Raw genomic sequence first — 6464 nt, 5'->3', positions numbered from 1 at the left:
CTATCCTCTATCCTATCCTATCCTCTATCCTATCCTATCCTATCCTATCCTATTCTCTACCCTATCCTATCCTCAATCCTATGCTATCCTCAATCCTATCCTATCCTCTATCCTAGCCTATCATATCCTCTATCCTATCCTATCCTCTATCCTATCCTATCTTCTATCCCATCCTATCATCTATCCTGTCCTATCCTCTATCCTATCCTATTCTCTATATTATCTTGTCCTCTATACTATCCCGTACTCTATTCTATTACATCCTCTATCTTATCCTATCCTCTACCCTATCCTATCTTCTATCTTATCCTATCCTCTACCCTATCCTATCCTCTATCCTATACTATCCTCTATAATATCGTATCCTCCATCCTATAGTATCATATATCCTATCCTATCCTCTATCCTATCCTATCCTCTATCCTATCCTATCCTCTATCCTATCCTATCCACTATCCTATCCTATCCTCTATCCTATCCTATCCTCTATCCTATCCTATCCTCTATCCTATCCTGTCCTCTATCCTATCCTATCCTCTGTCCTATCCCATCCTCTATCCTATCCTATCCTCTATCGTATCGTATCCTCTATCCTATCCTCTATCTTATCCTATCCTCTATCCTGTCCTATCCTCTATCCTATCCTATTCTCTATATTATCTTATCCTCTATACTATCCTGTACTCTATTCTATCCTATCCTCTGTCCTATCATATCCTCTGTCCTATCCTATCCTCTATCCTATCATATCCTCTATCCTATCCTATAATCTATCTTATCCTATCCTATCCTATCCTCTACCCCATAATATCCTCAATCCTATCCAATCCTCTATCCTATCCTCTATCCTATCCTATCCTCTATCCTATCCTATTCTCTATCCTATCCTATCCTCAATCCTAAGCTATCCTCAATCCTATCCTATCCTCTATCCTATCCTATCCTCAATCCTATCCTATCCTCTATCCTAGCCTGTCCTATCCTCTATCCTATCCTATTCTCTATATTATCTTATCCTCTATACTATCCTGTACTCTATTCTATCCTATCCTCTATCTTATCCTATTCTCTACCCTATCCTATCCTCTATCCTATCCTATCCTCAATCCTATGCTATCCTCAAACCTATCCTATCCTCTATCCCATCCTATCCTCAATCCTATCCTATCCTCTATCGTATCGTATCCTGTATCCCATCCAATTCTCTATCCTACCCTCTATCCTATCCTATCCTCTCTTGTATCGTATCATCTATCCTTATACAATTCTCTACCCTACCCTCTATCCTATCCTATCCTCTATCGTATCCTATCCTCTATCCTATCCTATCCCCTATCCTATCCTATCCTCAATGCTATCCTATCCTCTATGCTATCATATCCTCTATCCTATCCTATCCTCTATCCTATCATATCCTCTATCCTATCCTATAATCTATCTTATCCTATCCTATCCTATCCTCTATCCCATAATATCCTCAATCCTATCCAATCCTCTATCCTATCCAATCCTCTATCCTATCATCTATCCTATCCTATCCTCTATCCTATCCTGTTCTCTATCCTATCCTATCCTCAATCCTACGCTATCCTCAATCCTATCCTATCCTCTATCCTATCCTATCCTCAATCCTACCCTATCCTCTATCCTAGCCTGTCCTATCCTCTATCCTATCCTATTCTCTATATTATCTTATACTCTACACTATCCTGTACTCTATTCTATCCTATCCTCTATCTTATCCTATCCTCTACCCTATCCTATCCTCTATAATATCGTATCCTCCATCCTATAATATCATATATCCTATCCTATCCTCTATCCTATCCTATCCTCTATCCTATCCTATCCTCTGTCCTATCCCATCCTCTATCCAATTCTATCCTCTATCGTATCGTATCCTCTATCCCATCCATTCTCAATCCTACCCTCTATCTTATCCTATCCTCTATCGTATCGTATCCTCTATTATGTCCAATCCTCTATCCTATCACCTACCCTGTCCTATCCTCAATCCTATCCTATCCTCTATCCTATTCTATTCTCTATACTATCCTATCCTCTATCCTATCCTATCCTCTATCCTGTCCTATCCTCTATCCTATCCTATTCTCTATATTATCTTGTCCTCTATACTATCCTGTACTCTATTCTATTATATCCTCTATCTTATCCTATCCTCTACCCTATCCTATCTTCTATCTTATCCTATCCTCTACCCTATCCTATCCTCTATCCTATACTATCCTCTATAATATCGTATCCTCCATCCTATAGTATCATATATCCTATCCTATCCTCTATCCTATCCTATACTCTATCCTATCCTATCCTCTATCCTATCCTATCCACTATCCTATCCTATCCTCTATCCTATCCTATCCTCTATCCTATCCTATCCTCTATCCTATCCTGTCCTCTATCCTATCCTATCCTCTGTCCTATCCCATCCTCTATCCTATCCTATCCTCTATCGTATCGTATCCTCTATCCTATCCTCTATCCTATCCTATCCTCTATCCTATTCTATCCTCAATCCTATCCTATCCTCTATCCTATTCTATCCTCTATCCTATCCTATCCTCTGTCCTATCCCGTCCTCTATCCTATCCTATCCTCTATCGTATCGTATCCTCTATCCTTATCCAATTCTCTATCCTACCCTCTATCCTATCCTATCCTCTATCGTATCGTATCCTCAATCCTATCCTATCCTCTATCCTATCCTAACCTCAATCCTATCCTATTCTCTATCCTAGCCTGTCCTATCCTCTATCCTATCCTATTCTCTATATTATCTTATCCTCTATACTATCCTGTACTCTATTCTATCCTATCCTCTATCTTATCCTATTCTCTACCCTATCCTATCCTCTATCCTATCCTATCCTCAATCCTATGCTATCCTCAAACCTATCCTATCCTCTATCCTATCCTATCCTCAATCCTATCCTATCCTCTATCCTTATACAATTCTCTACCCTACCCTCTATCCTATCCTATCCTCTATCGTATCGTATCCTGTATCCCATCCAATTCTCTATCCTACCCTCTATCCTATCCTATCCTCTCTCGTATCGTATCATCTATCCTTATACAATTCTCTACCCTACCCTCTATCCTATCCTATCCTCTATCGTATCCTATCCTCTATCCTATCCTATCCCCTATCCTATCCTATCCTCAATGCTATCCTATCCTCTATGCTATCATATCCTCTATCCTATCCTATCCTCTATCCTATCATATCCTCTATCCTATCCTATAATCTATCTTATCCTATCCTATCCTACCCTCTATCCCATAATATCCTCAATCCTATCCAATCCTCTATCCTATCCAATCCTCTATCCTATCCTCTATCCTATCCTATCCTCTATCCTATCCTATTCTCTATCCTATCCTATCCTCAATCCTACGCTATCCTCAATCCTATCCTATCCTCTATCCTATCCTATCCTCAATCCTACCCTATCCTCTATCCTAGCCTGTCCTATCCTCTATCCTATCCTATTCTCTATATTATCTTATACTCTATACTATCCTGTACTCTATTCTATCCTATCCTCTATCTTATCCTATCCTCTACCCTATCCTATCCTCTATAATATCGTATCCTCCATCCTATAATATCATATATCCTATCCTATCCTCTATCCTATCCTATCCTCTATCCTATCCTATCCTCTGTCCTATCCCATCCTCTATCCTATTCTATCCTCTATCGTATCGTATCCTCTATCCCATCCATTCTCAATCCTACCCTGTATCTTATCCTATCCTCTATCGTATCGTATCCTCTATTATGTCCAATCCTCTATCCTATCACCTATCCTGTCCTATCCTCAATCCTATCCTATCCTCTATCCTATTCTATTCTCTATACTATCCTATCCTCTATCCTATCCCATCCTCTATCCTGTCCTATCCTCTATCCTATCCTATTCTCTATATTATCTTGTCCTCTATACTATCCTGTACTCTATTCTATTATATCCTCTATCTTATCCTATCCTCTACCCTATCCTATCCTCTATCCTATACTATCCTCTATAATATCGTATCCTCCATTCTATAGTATCATATATCCTATCCTATCCTCTATCCTATCCTATCCTCTATCCTATCCTATCCTCTATCCTATCCTATCCACTATCCTATCCTATCCTCTATCCTATCCTATCCTCTATCCTATCCTATCCTCTATCCTATCCTGTCCTCTATCCTATCCTATCCTCTGTCCTATCCCATCCTCTATCCTATCCTATCCTCTATCGTATCGTATCCTCTATCCTATCCTCTATCCTATCCTATCCTCTATCCTATTCTATCCTCAATCCTATCCTATCCTCTATCCTATCCTATCCTCAATCCTATGCTATCCTCAAACCTATCCCATCCTCTATCCTATCCTATCCTCAATCCTATCCTATCCTCTATCCTTATACAATTCTCTACCCTACCCTCTATCCTATCCTATCCTCTATCGTATCGTATCCTGTATCCCATCCAATTCTCTATCCTACCCTCTATCCTATCCTATCCTCTATCCTATCATATCCTCTATCCTATCCTATAATCTATCTTATCCTATCCTATCCTATCCTCTACCCCATAATATCCTCAATCCTATCCAATCCTCTATCCTATCCTCTATCCTATCCTATCCTCTATCCTATCCTATTCTCTATCCTATCCTATCCTCAATCCTAAGCTATCCTCAATCCTATCCTATCCTCTATCCTATCCTATCCTCAATCCTATCCTATCCTCTATCCTATCCTATTCTCTATATTATCTTATCCTCTATACTATCCTGTACTCTATTCTATCCTATCCTCTATCTTATCCTATTCTCTACCCTATCCTATCCTCTATCCTATCCTATCCTCAATCCTATGCTATCCTCAAACCTATCCTATCTTCTATCCTATCCTATCCTCAATCCTATCCTATCCTCTATCCTTATACAATTCTCTACCCTACCCTCTATCCTATCCTATCCTCTATCGTATCGTATCCTGTATCCCATCCAATTCTCTATCCTACCCTCTATCCTATCCTATCCTCTCTCGTATCGTATCATCTAGCCTTATACAATTCTCTACCCTACCCTCTATCCTATGCTATCCTCTATCGTATCCTATCCTCTATCCTATCCTATCCCCTATCCTATCCTATCCTCAATGCTATCCTATCCTCTATGCTATCATATCCTCTATCCTATCCTATCCTCTATCCTATCATATCCTCTATCCTATCCTATAATCTATCTTATCCTATCCTATCCTACCCTCTATCCCATAATATCCTCAATCCTATCCAATCCTCTATCCTATCCAATCCTCTATCCTATCCTCTATCCTATCCTATCCTCTATCCTATCCTATTCTCTATCCTATCCTATCCTCAATCCTACGCTATCCTCAATCCTATCCTATCCTCTATCCTATCCTATCCTCAATCCTACCCTATCCTCTATCCTAGCCTGTCCTATCCTCTATCCTATCCTATTCTCTATATTATCTTATACTCTATACTATCCTGTACTCTATTCTATCCTATCCTCTATCTTATCCTATCCTCTACCCTATCCTATCCTCTATAATATCGTATCCTCCATCCTATAATATCATATATCCTATCCTATCCTCTATCCTATCCTATCCTCTATCCTATCCTATCCTCTGTCCTATCCCATCCTCTATCCTATTCTATCCTCTATCGTATCGTATCCTCTATCCCATTCTTTCTCAATCCTACCCTGTATCTTATCCTATCCTCTATCGTATCGTATCCTCTATTATGTCCAATCCTCTATCCTATCACCTATCCTGTCCTATCCTCAATCCTATCCTATCCTCTATCCTATTCTATTCTCTATACTATCCTATCCTCTATCCTATCCTATCCTCTATCCTGTCCTATCCTCTATCCTATCCTATTCTCTATATTATCTTGTCCTCTATACTATCCTGTACTCTATTCTATTATATCCTCTATCTTATCCTATCCTCTACCCTATCCTATCTTCTATCTTATCCTATCCTCTACCCTATCCTATCCTCTATCCTATACTATCCTCTATAATATCGTATCCTCCATCCTATAGTATCATATATCCTATCCTATCCTCTATCCTATCCTATCCTCTATCCTATCCTATCCTCTATCCTATCCTATCCACTATCCTATCCTATCCTCTATCCTATCCTATCCTCTATCCTATCCTATCCTCTATCCTATCCTGTCCTCTATCCTATCCTATCCTCTGTCCTATCCCATCCTCTATCCTATCCTATCCTCTATCGTATCGTATCCTCTATCCTATCCTCTATCCTATCCTATCCTCTATCCTATTCTATCCTCAATCCTATCCTATCCTCTATCCTATTCTATCCTCTATCCTATCCTATCCTCTGTCCTATCCCGTCCTCTATCCTATCCTATCCTCTATCGTATCG

The sequence above is a fragment of the Halictus rubicundus genome, unplaced genomic scaffold (genome assembly GCF_050948215.1).
Source record: "Halictus rubicundus isolate RS-2024b unplaced genomic scaffold, iyHalRubi1_principal scaffold0103, whole genome shotgun sequence".
In the NCBI taxonomy this organism is placed as follows: domain Eukaryota; kingdom Metazoa; phylum Arthropoda; class Insecta; order Hymenoptera; family Halictidae; genus Halictus; species Halictus rubicundus.
The sequence above is the reverse complement of the archived record's forward strand: the minus strand, read 5'-3'. Positions refer to the sequence as shown.